Genomic DNA, 26653 nt, shown 5'->3' on the forward strand with positions numbered 1-26653 from the left:
TAGGAGGAGACCTTTGGTGTTTGAGGTGGGTGATCATGTCTTTCTGAAGATATCACCTAGGTGGGGATTGATGAGGTTTGGGAAGAGCGGGAAGTCGTCCCCTCGGTTTATTGGTCCTTTTGAGATCCTTGAGAGGATTGGCAAGGCTGCCTATTGTTTAGCTTTGCCACCGTAGTTATCCGGAGTTCATGACGTGTTTCATGTGGGTATGCTTCGGAAGTATGAGCCGGACCCATCGCATGTGTTGGATTGGACCGACTTAGAGGTTGACGAGGATGCCTCGTATGAGGAGAGACCAGTTCGGGTCTTAGATAGGCGGGAGCAAGTCTTGCGAGGCAATACCATTCCTTTGGTAAAAGTCTTGTCTTGGAGGAAGCCACTTGGGAATGTGAGTTGGAAGTCCGCGAGAAATATCCGGACATATTTGTTGATGTGTAATCTTACAATAGTATTTAACTAGCGTATGCCCGTGCCTAAAGGCACGGTGTAAATAATATTAAGATTAAAATGCAGTTATAAAAATATATTTAACAGAATGTACTCTACAATTCCAAACAAATCAAAAATAAAAAAAAATTAAAATATCAAATAATGCACACCAGCCAGTGCTTTGCAATTTAAAAGAAATTAAAACTTAAATGCACACCAGTTAGTGCTACTGCTGCTAATCAAATTGCTATAAATAATACCAAGTTTGACTAACAAAAAATAAAAATAAATAAATAACATAAAATCCCAATCAACAAATCCAATTGTATAATTGCATTGTGTCATGATTTAGAACGAAGTTTGACTCAAAGGCAACACCGCACCTCATTACCAAACTCTGGATACTAATCTTAAAATGCAAGCTCCCATAGAGACAGTGAGAACATTTTACAAACATCAGGGGCATATTTATAATTTACCCTTTTTTAAGATTTTGTGAAAAGTTGAGAATGGAGATTTAGAGGGCTGCAATCCCTCACATTCTTACAGTATATTGGCATAGTTTTTAAATTTCTTTTGTCTGGAAACCGACCAATAAAAATAGACGAAAAGATAATCAAGTGGTTTACTATTAAATCTAGGATTACATCTCTTTTTAAGACAGGCCCCTAGGTAATCAATGAATTTCAATCAAAGAAGATAGAGAAACAATTGCTGGATATGAGTATCCTAACAATTGTTAAATGCAAAGCAAAGCACTAACCAACAAACTCAACTTCAGAGAAAGTTTCGGATGTGTAATGACTTCACATCAACCATCTCCTCATCCTTAAATTCCTCCCTGAAATATATTGAAAGCATTCCATCAATTAACAATAAAAAAATAATAATAATAAAAATAAATAAATAAAAACTGTATACAATAAATGTTAATGGTGTAGACAAATGCATAGTAATTGAAGGGGAACACTAACACACTGGGTATAATAACAGTTCGTAGAGACCTAGCCTTTCAAAGCAAGGGTCATGGGCTTGAAGTTCTATTCATGGGGCTATGGCAGTGTAAAAATGAACTGGTGCATGGAGCAATATACTATACTAGTCAATTCACTTAATTCAATTCAAAGAAACACATAAGTAACTTGACTTTCAATATATTAATAAGTTTTAACGTTCAATATATTAAGAAGTTTTAACGTTGTCCCTCTGTTAAATGCACTCAGACAAACCTAACTATCTTGGCTTTGTTAAGCATTTTAGGACATCAAAATAACAATGGGAAGAGTCTAAATAACATAAATATCAACTTCACAAAGAGGAAACAGTGGATTACTCAGCTGCAAGGAAGATGGCTTACCAGAAACAACATTACCAAAAATGCTCGATTGAAACTTTGCAGAATTCAGATTGCGATTGAAAGACAACACCTAAAACGAAATAAAATAAAAATAATAACAACAATGAGAGCAATTTCCATGTCGCACATTGCAATTCATGAGTAGTGAAAACTAAATGACATAATGTGGAAACAAAATTAGAACAAAAATAAATAAATAAATATAAATAAAAAATACACATACAACAGAATTAGGTCAAATTTTTATTTTTGACAGTTATTTTGATGTTAAAAAACAAATTCACTCTAGATTGAATGCAAGGCAACAAACTAGAGATCGGTGGGGAAGTCAATTTTCAAATATAAATGAGTGGTCATCTAGAAATGATAAGATGAAATTTTTAAATGATGCCAACTTCTTTCAGATCTGTCAGCATATGCTGAAGCAAAAGCCCCATCCACGAAGAAGCAGTTCCCATCATCTACCACCACCACATAATTATGGTATATGCCAACATATCAATACAGAGCACTATCAAACCACAAATGGGCGGTTCAATTTTCAAATTCAAATGAAACAATTTTCTGAAAATGATATTTGGGTTCAATTTTCAAAAGGATGCCAACTCTGGTCAAGCTGCTAGACTGAAAATATTATTTGAATGTCATATTATTTGAGTAGTGAAAATGATATTTGGGTCCAATTTTGAAAGGATGCCATATTATTTGAATGTCTACATTTATTGTATGCAGTTTTCAATTTCTCTTTTCACCCAGTTATTCAATGATGTTATGTTTATCTTCTCTTTATACCAAGTTTAGTTTGTCATCTCACATGACATTGACACGTTTATAATTATTGGATGAATTTTGTCTATGCAAACGATCTATGCTCGCATTCGAAGTTTCTTGCAGTTTGTAAGGCAAAATTGGACCACCTAACCATCGACTGCTCTGCTAAAATAAATTTTGTGAAAAATAGCTATATTCGATCTCAGAGTGGAGTCTGTGCAAGATCCATTGTGCCAATGAATATGCCACATGAAATCATAAGCTAAATATAATATTATTGCACTCTTCTTCTTCTCTTCTTCTTCTTCTTCTTCTTCTTCTTCTTCTTCTTCTTCTTCTTCTTCTTTGTTCTCTCTCTCCCTATTAAATAACTTGAAGTGTATGAATTGGCAAAATTGAATTAGTTATTTTTACTTACTTTTGCATCAAACCTTTTTATATAGAAGTTTCATGAGAAAGGATAGGTTTTAATTTTAGAAGTGAAAAGAAAGAGTTCTGAGAACTTTCCTTCTGGGAAACTACTGATTTATTATGCCATCTACCAACAACAAAAAAAAAAGGAAAAAAAAAAAACAAACAATTATCTGAATTAAATTGAGAAAGACACATAAATGACTTCTATGAGTTCTGGCCTATATTTTCCTAGTTGACTCTAACAAAATTTATTTATTTTTCTTGAACTCAACATGGTTCAAACTTCAAATAAAAATCTTGAACCCACTCACAAAGGCCATTTTTCAATCATGGTGGGAATCAACTAATTGTCCCAGTTGATCGGTGCTTATGACACTCAAATAAGAACGTATGGCTTCAAAATCTTGAAATGTTAATTAATGGTTTAATATTTTATTATTCGCACTTTCTAGAGTAATGTCTTTGACCCAATAATTATCTAGTATATATAAGGCAAGAATATTACAGTATCCAAAAATTAGTCAACGTAAAACTCAAAACATCCTGTTATTATATATGATAAATGAAAATATTTATTATTACGATTATTAAAAACGTCAATCTTACATCATTCCAATTGAGTTTTAACATGTCTAAGTCACACTATTATGAATGGAGAAGTCATAATTCAACATTTAGAAGATAGGCAAGTGCAATCAATCATGTCCACCTCTCTTAGATAACATCAGACCAACTAACCCTAGCATGATTCCAACTCTGAAAAAGCAAAAGGCCCACTACTTCTCACTCTTCCCACTACAAACAAACTCTCCATCAAGTGCAGAAATTTAGACCCTCACATAGCATTCTATTTCAATCCAAATGATCAATATTTATCCTCACATAATACCCATTTTCAATATTTAAACAACTTTCCCATATCTTCTCTCTTCATCCTCCTCCATTTTTTACCTCTGTTTCTTGGGCCTCTTCATTGGTTTCCTAGATGAGAACTTTTTTTTATGACAATGTACCCTTCCTCAAGCTCCTTGATTTCTCTCTTAGGTTATTTGTGATTCCTGTAAGTGTTACCTCCATATGGTTAACTGTGACTAACCATCAGAACAACAGCACCTATTTGAACCTAGACTTCATCAATCTCCTAGGCCTCAAGTAAGAAGTATATATGATTACGTTGTTTCTTATGCTTAATTTATGTCTATTTTGCTTTATGTTGTTAGGTGTCTTGTATTTTTATCGTAAATGGTTTTTTATGTCTACTTTGTCCATTGGTAGAAAAAACCATAGGTAGAAAAATTCAAAAGCATTTAGAAATGATTATTGATCCAGATATGGGATCAACAACTTAGAAAAAGCATGGATCAAACTTTAGGAACTAATTTAATGGCTTTTAGGATTAATCCAAAAAAAAAAAATAAATACTACTAAATGACCCAACAATTCAAATTGACAAAGTATCATCTGTCCCTGTATGTAATTAGTAGATGAAAAATATGAAATCGCTATACAAACGTTGGACCAAGCAAACAATGTTTACTTCTTTAAGAAGGTGAGTGGCTATGTGTAATTAATGTGTGATTATAGCATTGACAGGCATAAGAGTGTCTACTAAGCGTTGGACTCTACTACGATTAATAAAATAAAAATGTGCCAGCAATTTTAAAAACAACAATTTGAATTGAATTAAACCAGTATGGTATCGAAAAGCCACTGAAGCAGATTATTACTTTGAATTCACTATTTCAAAATCAATGTATAATATGACTAGGAAAGATACAATTTTTTAAAATCAAATAAGCATAATTAATCCACAACCAAGAGGCCAAATATGTATTCCCGAGGCAACCAAATGAGAAAATTGCCTGAACAATAATTTCAATAAACACACAACCCAATTTCCATTCGACTCAAAATCCAATACAGTAGTAATACAATATAATCCCCAAAAGATGAAATCAGAGAGTCTTAAACCCAATACCACATAGAAGTACAAAACCAAAATTCAAATTTGAAAAGAAAAAACCCAAAAAGGGAAAAGGGTATTACTATTATAGTATACAGAGAAAAGAAAATACCTGTACTGAACACCCATCTTGATACCAAGCGACATGTCAACACTGCCAATAGCCTCAGCAATTGCGAAATACTTGGAAGGGTCATCAGCAACGTACCTAAAAGGCCTAATCCCAGCTTCTCTAACCAGACCAAGAAGCTGCCTCATGCACAGCTCTCGATGATCGTCCTTGGAGATCTCAACCGGAGTCTGAAGATCGGGCCTAGAATTGAAGTACTCAAAAACCCTCTCTTGTATGTCCCTGTGCTTCCCTCTCACGTAGTCCGATAGCTGTTGGGTGCTCATGCTTAACTTCGTCCTGCTCGCGCACGATTGCAGCTCGAGGGCGTCGGTCACTTGACGGTCAGGATGGATCGGCGGTGGGTTTAGGTGCAAGGACAGCCGTTGGATTCGCCAGGAAATGGGTTGATCATCATCTTTAGCCAAGTTCGAGGATGGTAGGTTTCGATGAGCCAAGTTCGATCTTCCCCTTCAATGGCGACGATGAGTGAACGTGTAGAGAGAGAACGTGCAGAGAGGGCCAGATGTGTAGAGAGAGAATGTGTAAAGAGAGGCGTCTGTTTGGGCAGACGTGGATGGGACAGAGCACCGAGTGGTTGGGCGGGAATCAAACACATCTGTACCGTTAATATATTCTTAGAATTGATCTCAGCCATTGGATCAAAATGTATCTCACATACATTTCGATACATTTTTCAAAAAACCTCTTGTCTTATTATATAGATTTTAAGAGCGTTATATATGTCTTAAGTTGTAAAACATTGAGAATGTTTTGGCTTAATGGTAGAATTTTGAAACTTGCCTCGAAATGGAAGTTTAATGGAACATTGCATATGTTGAATTGATTGTAGAAATGGAAAGGTATCATGAACAATGAATATGATACGAAATTGTGAATTATATATATTGAAAATTGTTGTAATGAAAAAGAAATGCATGTTGATTATGCACATTGTAATATAAATTGTGAAATGCCTCTTGGTAAGAGATGGAACGACCGGTAATGGGTCAGGTTGTTGATTAATGAAATGTCATATCATTTTCCAAAACTTATGCTTAATTTCAGGCACGAAATTCTTTAAGGGGGGGAGGTTATAGCGACCCCGGTCTTTATCCATTTGGTTGTTGTATCCGGACTTAGGTTCCGTGGATCCTGTTATTATATATTTGTTGTTGTTGTCCTTTAATTCCTTGTTATTTGAGTTATAGGATGTTTTGGACAGGTTGGTTACAGGTTGGGAGTGTTTGGGAGCAAAGGGTTGCTGCCCAAAGTTTTGGTCCTTCGCTCGAGCGAGCAGTTTGTCACTCGAGCAAGCTCTTTGTTTTTGGTCCTTCGCTCGAGCCAGGGTTTCTTCGCTCGAGCGAGTGACTGCGTCTAGTATAGACCTGAGAGCTGTGTTTCTTGGCTTAAGCGAGCTTTCCTTCGCTCGAGCGAGTGAGGTGTATGTTTTCGAGTTCTTCGCTCGAGTGAGCATTCTGTCGCTCGAGCGTGCTTCTGGGTTGCAGACCTGAAGCTTCGAGTTTTTGGCTCGAGCGAGACTTTATTCGCTCGAGCGAGGATTTCTTGTGTCTGGTTGCTCGAGTGACCAATCCTTCGCTCGAGCAAGCCTGTTTATATAAATACGCAGCAGCGGTTTTAAACATCTTTTTTCACCCTCTTTTGTTTTAAAAACCTTAGGTCCGTGTTCTCTCTCCCTCCACTCACCTTCTCTCTTAGGTTTCATCTATTTTTAGGGTGTTTCTACCTTAGGTCCTTTATAAAAAAGATAGAGTGGGTCGAGGGCTTCGCTTTAATCTGAAGAACTTGGGATTTGGAGCACGTGGGTCTTTGGTCTTCATCTCCGTTTGGGTTCTAACTTCGAGGTAGGGATATCCTACTCCATCTTATCGGCTTTGTCCTGAGTTTTAGTCATTTGATATGTTGGTGTTGTTTGGTTATTTTGGGAAAAACTAGGGTTTGATTTATAATTTGAGAACAATGGGTTTTTCTAATATTAAATACCATATGTTTGTAAGTCATGAAAAATGACATTGATAGTGTTAAATTAAGGAAATTGAACCTTAGGGTTGTTTTTGAGGAAATGGGGAAAAGCCCTAATTGTTGTAATAAATTAATTTGTATAATTAATTTTGGAAAAAATATGGAATTAAGTTTAATTCATGGAGTTGAGGAATTTATTGATTGAATGGTGTAGTTGGATAGTTTAATCACTCATCTATGAAAATGTTGAGTTTATATTTGTTGACACATTTATTTCCTGTTTAGAAATAACTGTTTTGGGCTATCGGTGGAGGATAGTCGTGATTGTTGTAGACATTGCATGCTGATTAGGGAAAACTAAAACTAATCACATTGAATGAGTCATTGAATATGACAATTGAATTAATACAGCACATACGTGTATTGATTGAATATTGTTTGGGAGGAGATACGGGATGTACTCCATGGTTTGAGGGAAGATAGGGGATGGACTCTCAAACCTGTTTAGGATGAGAAAGGGGATAGACTCCACTAGTACAGCAAACGTGTGTACTTATTGATTTTTGGAAGTGCACTAGTACAGCAAATATGTGTACTTATTGATTTATGGAAGTGCTTTAGTATGAGCCTTAGTCTCATTTGAACTATTAATATTGGAAGTAATGTTGATGTGAGATGTAGTCTCATTTTATAGTTTGGCCAGGTTCTGAGCCATGTCTGTTAATTTGAAAGTTGAATAATAACGTAAAGTGAAACATGTCATGGACATTATTGTCATGAAACTGTATAGTGATATAATGGATTTATAAGTGTTAACAATCTATCGAATGCTATTGCTTTAGTCTATTCTTATATTTGGTTTAGTATATTTCTGCTGGGCTGTGGCTCACCCTATACGGGAACATCATTTTCAGGTCTAGGTGATATGCTACCTCCAAGGACTTAGCTTGGAAGGATTTGGATTTGAAGACTTGTTTTTAGTTAGTTATTATTTGATTTTATATGTAAACTCAAGCCAATGGCTTAATTTGTAGTTGAGTTAGTACTCACATTTTGTGTCCAAGTGTTGGCTTGGAAAGCTATAAGCCCGTAGGGCATCTACTTTTGATGTTACATGTGATGTCTTTCAATAAGAATACTCTGATGAATGGAATAACGTTTTGTTTTCTTATATCAATGCATGTTAATATTGTGTATATTGTGGGTTTATTTTGAAGGCATTACACCTTTTGTGAAAACAAATCTTACACCATTTGTGAAAAAACTTACACCTTTTTTTGAAAAGTTACAACTTTTGTGAATTACTTTTTCATAAAATTTACACATTTTTTGAAAATTTACCCCTTTTTGTGAATTTACATACATATTTGCTAAAAAGTTACATCTTTTATGAAATACTTTCTTTCATACAATTTACTCATGGTGTTAAAATCTACACCTTTTGTGAAAACAAAACTTATACTTTTTTTGAAATTTACTTACACCTTTTGTGAAAACTCGTACACCTTTTTTTGAAAAGTTACACGTTTTGTGAAATACTTTCTTTCATAAAATTTGCACATTTTGTTAAATCTTACACCTTTTGTGAAAACTTTCACATTTTTGTGAAATTACTTACACATTTTGTGAAATTTTTTTACACATTTTCTGAAAAATTACACCTTTTATGAAAAACTTGCCTTCATAAAATTTACATCTTCTGTTGAAACTTGCACCTTTTGTGAAAAACAAAACTTACACCTTTTGTGAAAAAACTTTCTCATTTTCTAAAAATATACACTTTTGTGAAATACTTTTTTTCATAAAATTTACACATTTTGTGAAAACTTACACCATTTTGTGAAATTAGTTACACATTTCCTAAAAAGTTACACCTTTTGTGAAATATTTTCTTTCATAAAATTTACACATTTTGTGAAAACAAAACTTATACTTTTTGTGGAATTACTTACACCTTTTGTAAAGAAACGTACACCTTTTCTGAAAAGTTACACCTTCTGTGAAATATTCTCTATTATAAAATTTACATATTTTGTTAAAGATTATACCTTTTGTAAAAACTTACACTTTTTTGTGAAATTATTTACACATTTTGTTAAAACTTACACTTTTTGTGAAAACAAAACTTACGCCTTTTGTGAAAAAACTTTCACATTTTTTGAAAAGTTACACTTTTTGTGAAATATTTTTTTCATAAAATTTACGCTTTTTGTGAAAACAAACACCTTTTTGTGAAATTACTTACACATTTCTAAAAAATTTACACCTTTTGTGAAATAATTTCTTTCATAAAATTTACACATTTCGTTAAAATTTACACCTTTTGTGAAAACAAAACTTATACTTTTTGTGAAATTAAGTGCACATTTTGTAAAAAACTTACACCATTTTTGAAAAGTTACACCTTTTGTGAAATACTTCTTTCGTAAAATTTACACATTTTGTTAAAACTTAGAGATTTTGTGAATACTTATACCTTTTTGTGAAATTACTTACACATTTTGTTAAAAATCTTACACATTTTCTGAAAAATTACACCATTTGTGATAAACTTTCCTTCATAAAATTTACACGTTGCACCTTCTGTGAAAACAAAACTTACACCTTTTGTGAAAAAACGTACACATTTTCTGAAAAGTTATATATTTTGTGAAATACCTTTTCATAAAATTTACACATTTTGTGAAAACTTACCTTTTCGTGAAATTACTCACACATTTCCTAAAAAGTTACACCTTGTGTGAAATACTTTCTATTATAAAATTTGCACATATTGTTAAAATTTACATCTTTTGTGAAAACAAAACTTATACTTTTTGTGAAATTACTTACAAATTTTGTGAAAAAATGTACACATTTTCTAATATATGCAGGTGCGGGAAGAGGTGCGGCCAGGGCATGTCGCACGTGCGGAGGAGGAGGGCCGCACGTGCGGGAGGTAGGCTTCGCACGTGCAGGGCACATGTCGCATGTGCGGGGCACTAGCAGATCCCTAAACTCTGTTTTCTCTTTTTTTGGGCTGTTTGTATATCATTGTTAAATACATCTCTCTCTCTAAAAATACATCTCTCTCCCTTCTCTCTATATTCCTACCTCAAAAACAAGATTAAACCTTTGATCCTTTACCATCCATTAAAGATTGGTCCATAGTTCCTTCATCAACATTGTAGAGCCTCTTGAGAACCACATTGTGTACGGTGGAGATCTCCTTTCAACACCATGAAAGCTCGGGTTTCATCTCCATTTCTTCATCAAACCTTGAGGTATGGTTTCCTTTGAGTTATATATATATATATATATATATTTGCAAGTGTGATTGATCTTGTGGGCTCATCCTTGTCTAGTTCGAAAATGGGTTTTAAGGGCTCAAGAAATTGTTGATTTTGTAAAAGAAATTTGCTCTTGTTACTTTTTAAAGACTTCTCTTGAATTATTGAGCCATATGGGTGTAGATTGATGTATATAGTGAGATTTTTGCAAAAGGGATGAGGAAATGTTGGAACTTGGTGAAAACCTAGAAATTTGGGGGTTTCTTAAATGAAGAGGGACGAGGACTTATGTTGAGATTAAACATATGTATGTTTTTATATGTATTGTTGTGTGCCATGTTAGGCAAGAAGGTTGAGAAATATTTTATTTTACTCAATTATTTATATAGATATTGATGGAGAATTCCTTGATATATGAAGTTGTTCAGATTGGAAGTTAACATTTATATAATGCATTAGCTTGAGATGATTAAAATGTTGAAAGTGTGTGAGTTGTGGGCACATTGTTACAAATGGATTAATGATGATAATTTTTGGCTATATTAATGAAATGGCATCGTTAATTGTTGCATTGGTATTACTAAAATCTTGCATGTCATGAAGATTGATCTTTTTTTTTGAAAACTGGAACTTTCATTGAGAATGGATTTATTGTGATTGAAATCTTGGAAATGTGTAAGGCCCAAAATAATCCCCACATAATTGTTACATCAAAACGCTTTCATTAAATAGCTATAACCATTCTTCAACCTTTACATCATAAATCTCCAATGTTTCTACAAAGTTCCACATGCAAATTATACATTCAATGATCTAGAAATACATGAATATATAGCATGTAGAGTGTTAAGTTTCAGGTAAATAAATGGCCCACACGAGCTACAACTTCCAAGGCTTAAGCCCGGTTGCACAAAAGTGGCATCTCGAACCCATACCAAAAATAGCCCTTGGCTAGCAATTAAAACACAACAAAACAGAGTATTACTCTTCACAACATGTCCATGCCTTCAATTTGGCGGAACCACCACATCTTTACCTGCACCAAAATCCCATAGGGATGAGCATAAAGCCCAGTAGAGAATTCTCACAAAGTATATACAGTTATGCAAATTCCCTCAACCTTATATGCAAGATGATGCCAATGCAATGCCATTATAAAGAAAAACTTCACTTCAATGCATTACTTAAAAAAAATATCACCATGTTTTCAATAATGTTTTACAATTTCATCAATTTCGAAATTTTCTAATTTTTAATCAATAGGGGGCTGTAAATACGACTCAGGTATTCCCTAGGTTGGTGTCAGCAAGTAAGCTCAACGAGCACTACCAATACTCCACTTTACCGGTTGCCAACCGGAAGGGAAGTGGTACCTCCTCCGCACGTGCTTTCGGTCTTTCACCCCGGACACTCAGGCCAACTGATCAATTCATCTACACCTCCTAACCAGACTTACCAACGTATTTACCCCTTACACATTACTATTGTTCTCATTACAATAAATATGTTCTTTTCTTGAAGTGAAAGTTCCAAATCAATTTACACAATGCATAGTAGTTAATTGAATGAATATGCAATGTAAAGAATTTTCATGCCTCATAGCATTTCTCCATTTGCAAATGTTTAACAACAACAACCAAACAATTGCATTTCTTCCACGTTATTTCGCAAAATAACCATATGTCACCAACGCTACAATCATTTCTTGTCATGCCCAATTCTTAGCAATTTAGTCTCTTCAAGACTACAAGTGATGTTTTTCAAACATAAATCCCCGATGTTTACAATTCTCACAACCCATAGTGTACAAAAATTCGCTATCTCACAACTATGCATGTTCACGTACTCAACAATAGTGTTTAAAACAATTTCTCCATTTCGAAATATTAATAAGGTTTCCATTTTGCAAAACCACATCATGAAATCTATGCTCATTTATTCTTTTAACACAAGAAAAGAAAGAACTCCATGGGCTTCTCCACGTTTTCCACAATCCCCAATTCCTAGTGTGTGTCATCAAAATCAAACATTTCTCATTTCCCCTTAATGAAACCCTACCAAAACCATCTTTCTTGAGTTTAATAATTAGGAAAAACCCTTTAGGATTAATAAAAAGGTAGAGATTCAAACCCACTTTAAACTATCTCTACATTTTGGATCATAAAGTCAAAATGAACACAATAGTTTCAAGGAAACTTTAAATCAACAACCTTAATGCAAAACATGTATATATAACTCAAGAAATCCCTGCCTCAACGCTTGATGAAGAGAAAGAGATGAAACCCTAACTTCAAGGATGAAAAAGCTTTGATTTCCATCAATTCAAGGATGAAACTACTTGCAGATACCAACTTAGGGATTACTTGAGTTGTATTTACTGTCCCCATTTAATAAATTGTGAGGTTTGAAACTGTAAGATTGCAAATTATTGTTGAAACATTATGATTTTCAAGAAGAGCATGAAATGGAATCCTTCTTTAAAATGGCATTTGCACGGCATTTGCACTTGCATTTAATATTGCATATCGTGCATAAATGTATATACTTTGTTAAGGATTTCTTTACTGGGCTTTATGCTCACTGTAATAATCCAACCCTCCAATGTGCTCTGTGTCTCTCATTTTATGAGAAATTATATGTTTAATATGAAATTTCATGTAAAGTTATGCTCATATATGGGAATTGTTGATTATGGTTATCTATATGTTGATTATTGGAATACATCTGCTAAAATTAAAATATTGACTTGGGAATTTAAAGCTGTAGAGGCATAATAAACATAAATTGAGCATGAGAACGTGTTAACGGGGATTTTTAGAGCCACTTGAAAATTTTAATTGAAACTTTATTTTATCTGATTCGTTAGGACCTGTTTGGCGAACTTCGGAGCTAAGGCCTAAGTGAATGTTATATAAGTCCCATGGTTTAACTTATCTCTAATTTTTGTTGAGTGAGAATCCTGGAGGGCCCTAAGAGAAAGAGAAAGAAGAGGAAAGGAAGAGAGTAGAGATTGAGGATCTTGCTAGGATCAATTGGAGAATACAATTGAAAGAAAGTATAAGTTACTTTCAATCATCAATTTTCCTTCAATTGGCTTGAGTAAAGCTTTGAAATGAAACATCCATAAAAATAGGGTTTGATTGTGAGTAATCAATTTTACAAGTGATCATGACTCTCTTGGGTGTATGTAATAGAAACCTGACCTTCATGATAACTTAAAAACTCATTCTTTTGTGTGTTGAAGCTTGTATGATGCATATGTTTATATATATATGACTATATATAATTACATAGTGAGAGTGAAGAATTTATGGAGGATTGGATGCAGAGTCCCAATGAGCAAGTCTTGATCTTGATTGGTTAAAATCACTTGTTTATGTGTTTATATGTTATGTTTCTAGTGTGTATTTACCTTGAATTTGTTTATGAGACTACCCCTTGTGCACTTGGAAATGTTGAAGTTTCTGACTGAAAAACAGGGCAAACGACCGCACGTGTGGCCCCATGGCCGCACGTGCGGGAGACACAGTCGCACGTGCGGGGCTCACAGCCGCACGTGCGGAAAACAGGGGAGAAGGTTGAATGCATTCTGCTAAAAAGGCACGTGTGGCCTGCACGTGCGGCGGGGACTTTTGCACGTGCAGCTCAGATTGGAAAACTCCAGAACTTCCTTTCGTCCTTCTCGACCCTCGGAATATGTTAATATATCCATTTGATGTTCCTATAATGTATTTAATTACATGTAACGTAACGAATCGATTAAACGAGAATTGAAAGGAAACTAAGAGTAATGTTGTGCTTATGATTTATACACTATGTATAGGGCATTCGCAGGAGGGAACCAGCGTTCACCCGCATTACGGTAAGTGGTAGTAGTGTAGTTAATGCTCTGTTCATACATTATGCTTGTATATGTACTGTTGATAATTCTATTCACTCTTTGGTGAATGTTTTACATCCAGAAAAATATGTGGATGTACGCTGAACTTGGCTTACAAAACATGGACCTAAGGTCGTTTTGCTTGTCACTGTGATGGGACTAAGGCCGTTCTGTAAATTACTGGGCCCGAGGCCATTCTATATTCTGTTGGACCCAAGGTCGTTCTGCATTCTATTGGGCCCGAGGCCATTCTATTTAATATGGGCCCAAGGCCGTTCTGTTTAATATGGTGTAGACGTCCCGGGAAGGAATCCCGTTCTGTTCATTTTGGGCTTGCTACAGTTCAGACTCGATTTTTGTCACGGTTCTTAATATGATCTCGCAAAGTGCAATGCGAGACCGATAAATCACCAAAGAGTCTAAATTCGGCAAATCATTTTGGAAAACTGATTTTTAGAAAAAAGTGCCAAACATGGACTGCTTTGCCAGATACAGAGTCGGCACCTAAATATTTTATTTTGGGGGAATTTAGGAAACCCTGGCTCGTTGCTAAAGGCCACGTGTCCGTCATCACCAAAGTTGCCTAGGCTCGGGAACTTGGGTACGATTAGGGAAGGTCAACTATGAGCACCCCCGCTCGCCCGATCAAAGATCGGCCACTTCTAAACATGATATTTTGTTTTTGAAAACACATGCGTTCTTATTCCAGTTATTAGCCTAGAATTACTATGTGATGCACACAACACACAAGTATAGACTAGATCGCCTAAGTTGGAACAAAACATCTCATGTTTGTTTGTTTGAAAATGGTTTGAAGTTGCTACTCGCAAGTAGGCTAAGACGTGGATTTGCCACCCTCGAGTGGGCTTAGGAAAACATGATTTTGCCACTCTCAAGTGGGCTTAAAAACTCACATTTCGATGAATTGTTCCAATTCAAGTAATCCAACCTTCACCCACAGGCATTTACCCAGTTATATCACATAAGCAAATAGCCTCATGGCAAGCATGCTATCATGGCAACACTGACACTCATGCAAGATGCTAAAGCATAAAAACTTACAGTGTACTCCGTGCCAAAACAAAAACTAGTTAGTAATCAAATGCATGATCCTAGTTTATGTTAACATGGCTAATGCAACACATGAAAAATGCAACTATAAATAGGCTTGGCTATTCTAAGATGGCATATGAGATGCAACTTTTGATACATGTATTCAAATCAGTATTAAAATACAGTGCAGTTAATATGATGCGCCGAGTCTGGTGCATGCGATACAAATGAATGAATGCAAACATGCGAAGCATAAGGATGCTAATCAAAACATAACCTAGAACTAACCATTGTAAGCGGTTAAGTAAAAGAGAGAAAGACGTGGGGTTGGAAGACATTCACACACTTACGCACACTTATTACAAAATTCACCCTCTCGACGGAGGGTCCAAATAAATAATACAAATTGACTAATTAACTAACTAACTAACTAGCTAATTAATTATTACACAACACTTAACAAATTAAACAAGGTAATTAAGCGACTATAGCAGTAAAGAGGCCTCGGAAGAGGGACAAATGCATGCATGCTCGGCTTCGCTCAGAAATCTATCACCATGCTCATGCTGTCTCTGTTTACAATGCTCTACACCTTTGAAGACTGCACAAGTCTCAAGGATGCTTCTGAATCACCTTCTGGGTGTGGTGGGAGGCCACCGGCCATGGGGAATTGGTCATCAACCATTTGTGGGGACATCGGCCAACAATGCATAGCCGATCGGCACTGAAAGTAGCCGACCGACCATCTCTTCCAGCAAAATCCTATTTTGCTGCAGCAGAGGACAGACAGAGCATGGCAAGGAATTTACAAGCCAAATGTGTGCACGACCACCCTCCCTATCATGCTAAGAACTCAAGGGGGTATGGCTCTCGACCCTTGGGCCACCGATCACGCATTTTGATGCATGATGGCCAAAGGTGTCGAGTGTGCAAATCAATGTGGAATGAATGCAACAAAACACATGAAAGCCTAGAACCCTATCATGCTTTGATCAAGGGCGTCGGCAACCGGGGATTAAGGCACGTTTTGCCACTTCAAGTGCGAACGTCCCTCATTCCTCATGTTTGGTTTGACACCCCAAACCGAACATAATGCAATGCATGCAACCAAGTATAATGCAATATGGGAATGTAAGACAATGTAACATGAGCATGCCAAATGCGATGTGATGCAAGCTAGTATACAAATAGCATGGTAATGCAACAAGTATGCGATGCTACAATGCAACCTGGATATGGAAATATACAAAGGGATAGGCATACAACAATGACACCAACCATAAGGGTGCAACAACTTATAACGCAACAAGCATGTGACAATACACAAATACATGATCGAAGGACTTACACTAAAGGTGGATAGACCTTAGCTGCACCAAAAAAGTAGCCAAAACACCCGAACCAAGGTACCACAAAGGGAGACACGTATGCACAAACATGGATCCGTAAACTAGGCAATGATGCACAATCCTTAACCACGAGTAAAATGGGATAAACATGAGAACATGACTATGCAATGAGCTCTGAAATGATATGAAGAATGATGCCAAATCATATACACAAGTGAAGCATAGCATGCTAATAGGCTCAATGCCTAAAGCTAGTCAAGGGGCTCTCACCATGGCCATATCAACCGAGCCCCAAAGGGCCAAGATGACTTAAAACAGTCTTAGGGAAGACCAAAGCAAGGCTAGAACATGCATGGAAATAAGGCCAAAACATGCTAAAAAGATAGGCACAAACAAGGGGCATACAAGGCTATAAAGGGAGCACTCCGCTACAACTACTTCAACCAAGCATAGCATGAGTTATGCAATGAAAAATAGAGCTATAACATGTCGAGATAAGCCCCAATACCCACTTAGATGGCATCTAAATGACCTAAGTCTAGAGGTATGCACAATGGCCCAAACATGGAGCATAAGGCAACAACTCTTCAAAGCATTGAAAGTATGGCAAATGAAAGCATACAAGCATGGAACATGGACTGAAATAGCATGATAAGTGATTCCAAACCACTGAAATAGCCCAAGTAAAGCATGCTCATGACTCACACACCCAAAGCTAACAAGCTAAAATGCAAGGCAGCTATACAAAGCAAGTCATGGATGGCCAAGACAACCAAAATCAGACCTCAAGCATACCAAAACATGAATAAAAGCTTCATGAAGTCAAGCTAAAACATGCAAGCATGATGGTCTAGATGCATGATACGTGTCTAGGCAAATGAGAGGATTGCAAGGAAAGTGTATGATGCATGCAATAAGCCAACAAACCAACATGAAATAGAGGTATAACATGATAAACTAACACCAAATACCCACTGAAATGAAGCTAAAACACATTAAGCCAATATGCTACCTTTACAAGCCAACAATGCAAGCAAATGAGACATAAAGGGAGAGGGGTGTCCCTCCCCTATACAAGACCTCAAAACCACTTCTCCACCACTGAAAATCCTTTGGATTTCAATGGTGAGATGGTAAAAATGATAAGAGTTCCAAAGCTCAAGGAGGTCACAAAAAGAGGCCAAATAAGGCCTAAAAGGGGGTAAACAACCCCTAACCCAAAAGCAACCTTAAATAAACACCTTAAGCATGAAAATACAGAAATTTTATCAGTTATATACCAAGCTTAAATCAATATGCAAGATAGGCTTAAAGCCTATGCAAGAATGGGGAATCTAAAGTAGTTTGCTCACCTTTAAAGAACACCTTCAAGAACACGAACTCCAGCAACTTTCTTGGATCAAAACCAGCTCAAGAACATCAAAACCAACTCTTTCGTACCTCAACAACTCAAGGATGGTGTAACACTAGGTGCCTTAGTTCAAAAATATGAACAAAGCACACTTTTGATCACAAACACACACACAAATCTAAATATATATATATATATATATAGGGAGAGAGAGAGAGAGCTTATATCTAACTTCTATATCAGATGCTTGAACCCCTGAGAAGGGAGGAGGGCCTCCCCTCTTATAGAAATCCTCTTCTAAAGCTTCCAAGAGAAGTTAAGCAATGGAAGCAAATCCCTCCATACACGTGTATAGAGGGGGTGAATTGTGGATGCCAGTTGTGCTAGCTGGCACAAAATATCTTCCAAAAGCAGGTGGAAAGGGGTCCGTCGGAAAATATGGCCGACTGATCAACATTGGTGGCCGACTGACCAAAGAAAATGTCGATCGGCCAACACTTTTGGCCGATGGCAAGAAAATGGGGCTGGTGGCTTCAAGCCTTGGCCAGTGGGTTGAGGGGATGGCCTACAAGCCACCCTCTTCCCTTAGGAGCAAAAACATAAGTGTTTGGTCCATAACCAAGCACAAAACAGTCAAGTTGAGAGATCTTGAGGCAAGCCGCGTAGTCGACACCTCCGGGAACTCAAAACGAACACGGGCATGGATGATCACCGAGTGTTCAAACGGTGACGTCTAAGTCTTGAGGACGGTTAAAAATAGGGTCTCTACAGTTGCCCCTCTTTGACAGAACTCGAAAGTCATAACAATGACGGGAGTGAATGTCAAAGACCAGAGACGACCCATTTTTGACAAGGCCAAAGACTTAGACAAGCATGTAAGGCAATAAAGATAAGCGCCCGCAGGCGGGGGCAAGATGCAAATGACAATGCACAATGCCGAACATAACTTATGATCATGCAAAGAAAGCTGTAATGAAGCATATCATGCAACAGTTTTAAGCAAGCGAAAACAAATCCAACTACATTACATGCAGAAAAGATGTAAGAGAATTATAGAATTCTCGATACGTCTCACGCGGAGAATACAATACCTGTCCGGTTCGTCTGGTCGTGCCAGCTTCAAATGAACCGTACATACAATATCGTGCCTGAAAAAGAAAGAAAACTTAACAAGTACAAAATTGTTAGCAATATGCACAACAATGCAATTGAAAAGTGCGCGACAACGCGGGTGAAGGGGTGCATAACAATGCAACCTAAGTGTGACGCATGACAATGCGAAGAGGGCATGCATGACAATGCGAGCCGAGTAGAACGCATGACAATGCGATTTGGAACAATCATAACAATGCTAGGAAGGCATGCATGACACTGCAAACTGTGGGATGCATAACAATGCAATTTAGGTGTGATGCATAACAATGCGAAAGGATGCCTGACAACTCATGTAAGTAAAGCACGTGTGACAACGCAAGCAATGGGTTAAGCAAGGAATAAACACATGTAAGTAAAGCATGTGCGACAACGCATACAATGTGTGTAGCAAGAAAGGCAAGAACACATATAAGTAAAGCACACGCGACAATGTGTACAATGTGTGAAATAAGAGGAACTTGAACACATGTAAGTAAAGCACATGCGACAACGTGTACAATGTGTGAAAGTAAGAGAAACTTGAGCAAATGTAAGTAAAGCACACGCAACAACGTGTACAATGTGTGAAAGTAAGAGGAACTTCAACACATGTAAGTAAAGCACACGCGACAACGTGTATAATGTGTAAAAGTAAGAGGGTGCGCATAACAACGAAGGTGGTGTGCATAACAATGCAACAACAAAGAGAGGCACACGTTAAACGTAATCATGGCAAAGGCATGTTATTTACGATATGGAGATGTAACTTCAAAACAAAATGAGGCATTATTTAATGCAAGATGCGTAACGAGCGCGACAATTACAGTCACAACAAAGCATTGCAATACAACATACTTAAAGCGATTTGTGGGACTCGCAAGATACAAAAGGATACGAGAAAGGATACGCCCTGCGCATATTTGAGCATCGCGCACAAAAGACACGGTCTGAGGTCAAAACGGAGGCCAGTTAAGCTTCAAAAATGCATTGCCTTGCACTGCCTTGAGGAATGGGGGTCCCAAACATCACAATTGACCCAAACAATGGTGTAGGAGGTGCATCGGTTACAAGGGGAGGCCACCGGCCATCCACCGGCCACAAAAAGAGCTCATCGGACAACTATTTAGCCTATTGGCTAACAGTGTGGCCGACCGGCCAAAAATGGCTGTGTCGGGGCAGTTTTGACATTTAGCCACGGGCCTTTAAGTATAGGGTTCCAAACCCTATATTTTCACTTTGCCTTAGCTTGAAAACACTCTCCTCTCCCCCTAGGTGATTTCCGAACCTTTGATCCTCGTTTTTGTCAAATTTTCGAGCCCTTTTCGTCGTTCGATTCGCGAAGTCCTTCGCGTTTCGCACACTTTGAACCAAACAAATCTCGGTTTCGGTGTACTTTTCTGAATTTCCACCACTTGTGGTTTGTTTCCCCCGAGTTTACCTCGGTCTTCGTGCCTTTTCCACCCTCCGACCTTTCCGCCCATTTTTTACTCTCCCGGGGTTGACTTTTGGGTTGACTTTTCACATTCTCGGCCGTTTTTCACATTTTGCCCATTTTTCACACTCTTCTTGATATGGCTGACTGCATTCCAGAGGGTGGGGCTCTCCCAGAAGTGGACGTGGACCCCGAGGTTGAGCTTCTACCTCTCCACATCCAGTCGTTCGATCCGGCAGCTTACAAGCCGGCGGTACATGTGCTTCCTCCTGACAGACTTCGTCACTTCAAGAGCTATGCCCGAGGCGCACCAATAGAGCTTCTGCTGCGCGAGCCAGGGTCACATCTGTCCCATGGCACTTCTGAGGTACACCCTTCTCTGTTTCATTTTCCCGCAGTGTAGAGCACATAACTGTAGTAGTCAATCTTGTTCTTTAACTGCTTGACTCGGATACACCGATATATCACATGCTGTAGTTCACTGTGAGCACACTCACACTCGATATCTGTTTAAACTCGAACATACGCACGCACACTGCATTGTCATCAAATTCTGAGCGTATTCAAACACATGCACACACGCTACATTTTCATCAATTCTGAACGCATTCAAATACATAAACACACGCCGCATTTTTATCAATTCTGAACGCATTCAAACACATGCACACACACTGCATTTTCATCAATTCTGAACGCATTCAAATACATACACACACGCTGCATTTTCATCAATTCTGAATGCATTCAAACACATGAACACACACTGCATTTTCATCAATTCTAAACGTAATCAAATACTATATATCTAACACTGCTTCGCATCTGTTTGTCTTTGAACACAAGGAGATTTCTATGCCTTCCGAGGGTATGGGAATGTCGCGGCCTGAGGATGGTACATGGAGCTGCCCGACATAGTCTGCCGGATTGTCGACCAAGCTGGCTTCGGGACCTTCTGCATGGGACTCTCGCGCCTCACTGCGAGCAGGCCCCTTCTTGCTGCTCTGGTGGAGAGGTGGTGGGATACCACCGACTCCCTCCACCTTTCTGCCACCGGGGAGATGACGATGACTCCCTTTGACTTGTCCATGCTCATAGGCATCAGAGTAGGGGATGATCCGATCTCTTTCGATACAGATATGGATGAGTGGGACGCCGCTCAGCTGTACTTGCTCGGCACTTAGCCACCTCTTGCCCGTGCAGGATTCGTGAGGTATTCATGGTTCGAGGACCGCTTCAGGATCCAGGCGCCCATGGCTCAGGAGCCCATGGCTCGGGAGGAGGTGGAGTAGTATGCTCGCGGCTTCCTTATGTTCCTGCTGGGGACCACTCTCTTCGCCGATCGGGCGAACACTGTGCCCCTTTACTTGTTGAGCGCGCTGGTTGACGTGACCAGGATCTGTGGCTACGACTGGGGTGGCGTAGGCTTGGCCACTCCTTATGGATATATGAGCTCATCGTCCTGGCGCAACGGGTAGTTGCTTGGAGGCTATTGGCGAGCCTGGGAGGTACACATTCCCTTTCTGTCTTTTCAATTCTGCTTTTCATTATCTGCACTCTTATATTGCACACATGTAGTCTGCTTCATACTGCTTGTACACTGTACACATGGCACACATGTAATCTGCTTTTCACTGACTGTATACTACACACACTGTACACTCTGTGCAATCTGCTGCCAAGTGACTGTATATTACACACACCGTACACTCTGCGCAATCTGCTTCCAACTGACTACACACACTGTTATGTGATTTCTGCTTCATTTTACATTTTGCTTTATCTGATAAGCATACTGATGTTTTCTCTGTTACACTTCGCAGTTGTGGGTGTATGCCTACTTCCCGAGGCTTGCCCCAGTACCAGACGAGGAGCTACCCCCCATGGTCCCATTTTCCCACTGCTTTGACGTGAGATGCGAGTGGAGGCCGCGAGAGTCCTTCATGTTCTTCTGCCACTACTTTGACATCATCACCGTAGCCGAGGTATGTTAAACTTTACAGTTTATTTAAGCTGCGCTTTACACTGTAGTTTCAATAACAGATAATAAACTGTGTATCCTGCCATTTGCAGATCACCTGGCAGCTGTGGGCGGTATTGCCTGATGCGGTGAGGGATCGATACGAGGGCGCCCAGGAGACAGCCCGATTGAGGGGTCTGCTGGAGGGCCCGGTCTGCTGTGCTTGGTACTTCGGGGAGCACTTCTTGCGGCAGACCTTGGGCGTGCCAGAGCAGCGAATTCCAGCGAATCCTCCTACCCACACGAGGTACACCTTACCGGAGATGGAGAGTTACACTATCGGCTGGGGCTATGAGCGCTTTGTAGAGGAGGGCGACTACATGGAGTACGTCCAGACCTATATTATGCGGCCTTTGACCGGTGCCGACCGAGTTGAGAGAGAGAGACCAACGGCGGCAGCGTCGAGAGCAGGAGCATCGCCGGCAACCCAGGCCCGAGGCAGGAGTGGGTCTCGGAGAGGACAGGGAGCTGGGTGGCTAGCATTGCCTACGATGATCACATGCCGAGGGCAGGGTGGGGAGACTTATCATATCCCTTTCGCTCCTTCTCCTGCTGATCATGTGCTTGTCGGAGTCTACGGCTCGGCCCGGTATGTTTTGCTATATTCTACATTCTATTCAGTCATTTCAGTTAATTTGATATTTCGCAGAATACTAATAACGTCAACACTTTTGCAGGCTTCCGTCGAGTACACTCGCTAGTCCCTGGAGTTGACAGCCTCAGCGGTAGGGATGCTGCAGCGGTGCATGGACTCGTTGACCATTTATAGCATCCCGGTAAGTTCTTTCAACCGCAGTCTCGAACTCTTCCTAATCCATTTCATACATAATCTGATGCACCGCACTATCGATATGGCACTTGATACTCAGCACTCACGGCACTGACACACTATAACCATACACTGCTCATAGCATTGCTCACTGCATTCATACACTGTACTCACACACTGGATTTGGCATTCATACTCTGTACGGCGTAGCATCAATGATGTATTTGCCACTTGTTCTTTTCAGGCTCCATTCCAGATTCCGGCTGCGGGAGGCGCTCCAGCTGGACCATTTGTTCTTGCTCGAGGAGGAGGGGGAGCCAGGCGGGGGATGGCATTCTATCGCTGAGGCAGACATAGGCGCACCCGCGCTGAGAGCAGTTCTCGAGAGCCCTCCCTCGATGATTCTGACGAGGAGGCGAAGTCGTCCCAGGGCGAGGCCGGAGATGACTCAGATTCGGACATCGGAGATGGTGGTGGTGATCCTGGACCCTCGTCCAGGAAGAGGACCAGGATCGACTCCTGTACCTGAGACCATTGATGTTGATCTAGACTTTTGTTGCTTTTCTTCTTTTTCTTTTTGCTTGCCTTGTTCAGACACTTTGTTTCTTTTTTTTCTCCTTTTTTATTTTATATTCCTTTTTACTGGTAGTTTGAGCACATTGTACTGCCGTAGGCAGGTTTTTTTGTTTTCCTCAAAACTATGTATTTGGAAAGATGATGGAATGAAACAAGCTTTTTGTTCAAAAAGTGTTGTATTTGTATATTCTATGCATCGCATTACATAACAATGTAAATGAGATTGAACTATGTTTGAAAATTGAGCACTTGCACCGTAATAATCCGGTAGTGAACCGATTAACGACAAAACAACTCGATAATCAAAACAAAGACCTTAACAAGTTAACCAAGTGTAAATACAACTCGATAAGCAAAACAAAGACTTAAAAAGGACGAAATGCAACTCGATAAACAAATGTACAAAAACTTGATAAGCAAATAGGCGTGACTTCACGAAATCATCGCCGGAAGGTACTTGAAGTGGTACCAACCACAAGTTCTCAGCATGTTCAACACATAAACAGCTAGGGGAACAATAGGGAAAGCCACCGGCCAAAGGGAAAGGCCACCGGCCACAAGAAATGGCCACCGGCCATCATTACTAGCCGATCGGCCAAATATGGTGGTCGGTCGGCACTCTTTTTGGCCGATTGGCCAACAAAGGCAAGAACCACCAGAATGTTGACACCTGTTTTCCACTCACACCTTATCTTCTCCAAAAGCCTCAGCTTCGTAGTTTGCTCATTTCAGCACTGTTTTTGCACAAAATGGAAGCAATTCTTGCCCAGAATCTCACAAACTGGATTGCTGACTTGGATGGCTCGGAAAAGCTGAATTTCTGGGGTTTCGGCATAAATGCGCTATTCCCGCTGGGTTGCACCCCGCTGCGCTTTCCGTTCCTTTATGCCGTGGCTAGATTTTGGAACCCGGTAACACAAGTCTTTAGCTTTTGCGGTCAAGAAATGTGTCCTACTTACAAGGATTTCCAAGCTTTAATGGAATCTAAGCGCGATGAAGAAATCTTGCCTCAACTCCGGTTCGGCCACATCCAGGCCCTAGGATGAATGTGCGGCCTTACTTTGCGTGATGTCCGGTCTTTGATTCACGACGAGGAGCTGGACATTCCAAGCTTGGTTTGTCGATTTTCTGATGTTGGTGACCGCGGTGACCATCGTTGGCAGGGTTATCAGCGACATGCGCTTTGCTTATGCATGTTCTCCCATTTCTTGCTTGCCCCGGGCTTTGGCGGGTTTAGCACTCGTTTGATTAAGGTAGCGAAGGGCCTGAAAGAGGGCAAAAGCTGTATTGCCATGACATTGGCTGAGACATTGATGGGTTTGGATGCTTTTCATCGCCGGGAGACGGCTAGGTTTGCAGGGAGTCCACTACTATTGCAGGTAATTTTTCCTACCCTATCTCACATATATTGCTCACATCACTCGGCCCTCAGGCTCGGTTCTTCTCTCAAAAGCCTCTGCTCACTTTTTCTCTCAACGTACACCTCTCTATTCTTTAATCTCTCATTTTTCATCCCTCCCCAGGTATGGTTTATGGACAAACTGAAGATTGTGGACTCCTGTCTGGCATATTCAACCCGCAGCTATTTCTTCTGACGACGTCTAGTCGATGCTCCGGATGAGGGATGGTGGTACAACTGGATGTGCAGTTTGTCCACAGACCGCATTGCCTGGCGCTGCCCTTGGCTAAACCTACTGGCAATGAGTTACAGTATGACCCGTCAGCCCGGGATTCAGTTGATAGGTTTGACACGCTGTGTGTTTTACTTTCCGTTTTGGTTCCGGTGCCAGTTCGGACATGATCAAACTTGTCCGGAAGAGGGGATTGAGTACCCTGCTGCATTTCCGGTCCGAAGCGTACAACTAGCTCGGTATGCCACAACATGGAGGACCAGAGACCTTCTAGCCCCCGCTCTCACTTTTAGCTACACCCTCTCTGATGAATGCTTAGATTGGCTGAATGAAGAGGCACAGGAAGGGCCCACTTTGGTATCAGAGGCTTCGACCAGCTCTAGGAGAGGACGCAGGAACACCTGACTATGCCCCAGATTTATATGCTTTAATTAGAACTTTCAAGTTTTCTTTATGAATGTAATAAAAAGCAACTTCAATTTGTATTCAAGAGCAAGAGAACTCTGTGTTGAAATCAATGAAATTGAAGGTTGTGGGTACTGAAAATTTTCCGCTTTGGTCCAAAAATAGTCTAAGTTTTAAAAAGATTAATTTGAGCAAAATCAACTTTTATTAAAACTTTTCAAAACCATATTCGATATGGATCAGAACTGGACACGCCTGAGATCTGTCACTGAGATGTACAACCTCAGATCCTAGCAACTGGAAAGTTGCCCCTAGTCTAAATAGCACTCTATTGGAGATAACAACCGAGCTCTTGAATGCTGGATATACAAAGATGACCGAGATGATCAAATGAACGGAGTTAATCGGGAAAATGTTTATGGCTGGACTTTAGGATGAAGTTGCGTACGTATCCCAAAGATGGGAATCAAGCCTTACGTAGTTCGGCTTGGGTTCACTCGAGTATTAACACTCTCCTTTTGCGCTCTAACTTTTGCCAAGGCCGCCCTTTGCGGGTTTTCAACCTTGCGAGCTCAGTTTTTATAATTTTAAATTTTATGTGCTCTAACTTTTGCCTAGGTCGCCGTTTCGGGTTTTCGGCCTAGCGAGCCTCTCATGGGTAATATTTCTTCAACTTGTCCATGTTGATCGGCTGTGAGAACTCTAGGCCATCTAGGTCCATCAGGACGACAGCTCCACCCGACCAGATAGACTTGATT

Source organism: Camellia sinensis, chromosome 2 (assembly GCF_055761805.1).
Source record: "Camellia sinensis isolate YWXY chromosome 2, ASM5576180v1, whole genome shotgun sequence".
Lineage (NCBI taxonomy): Eukaryota > Viridiplantae > Streptophyta > Magnoliopsida > Ericales > Theaceae > Camellia > Camellia sinensis.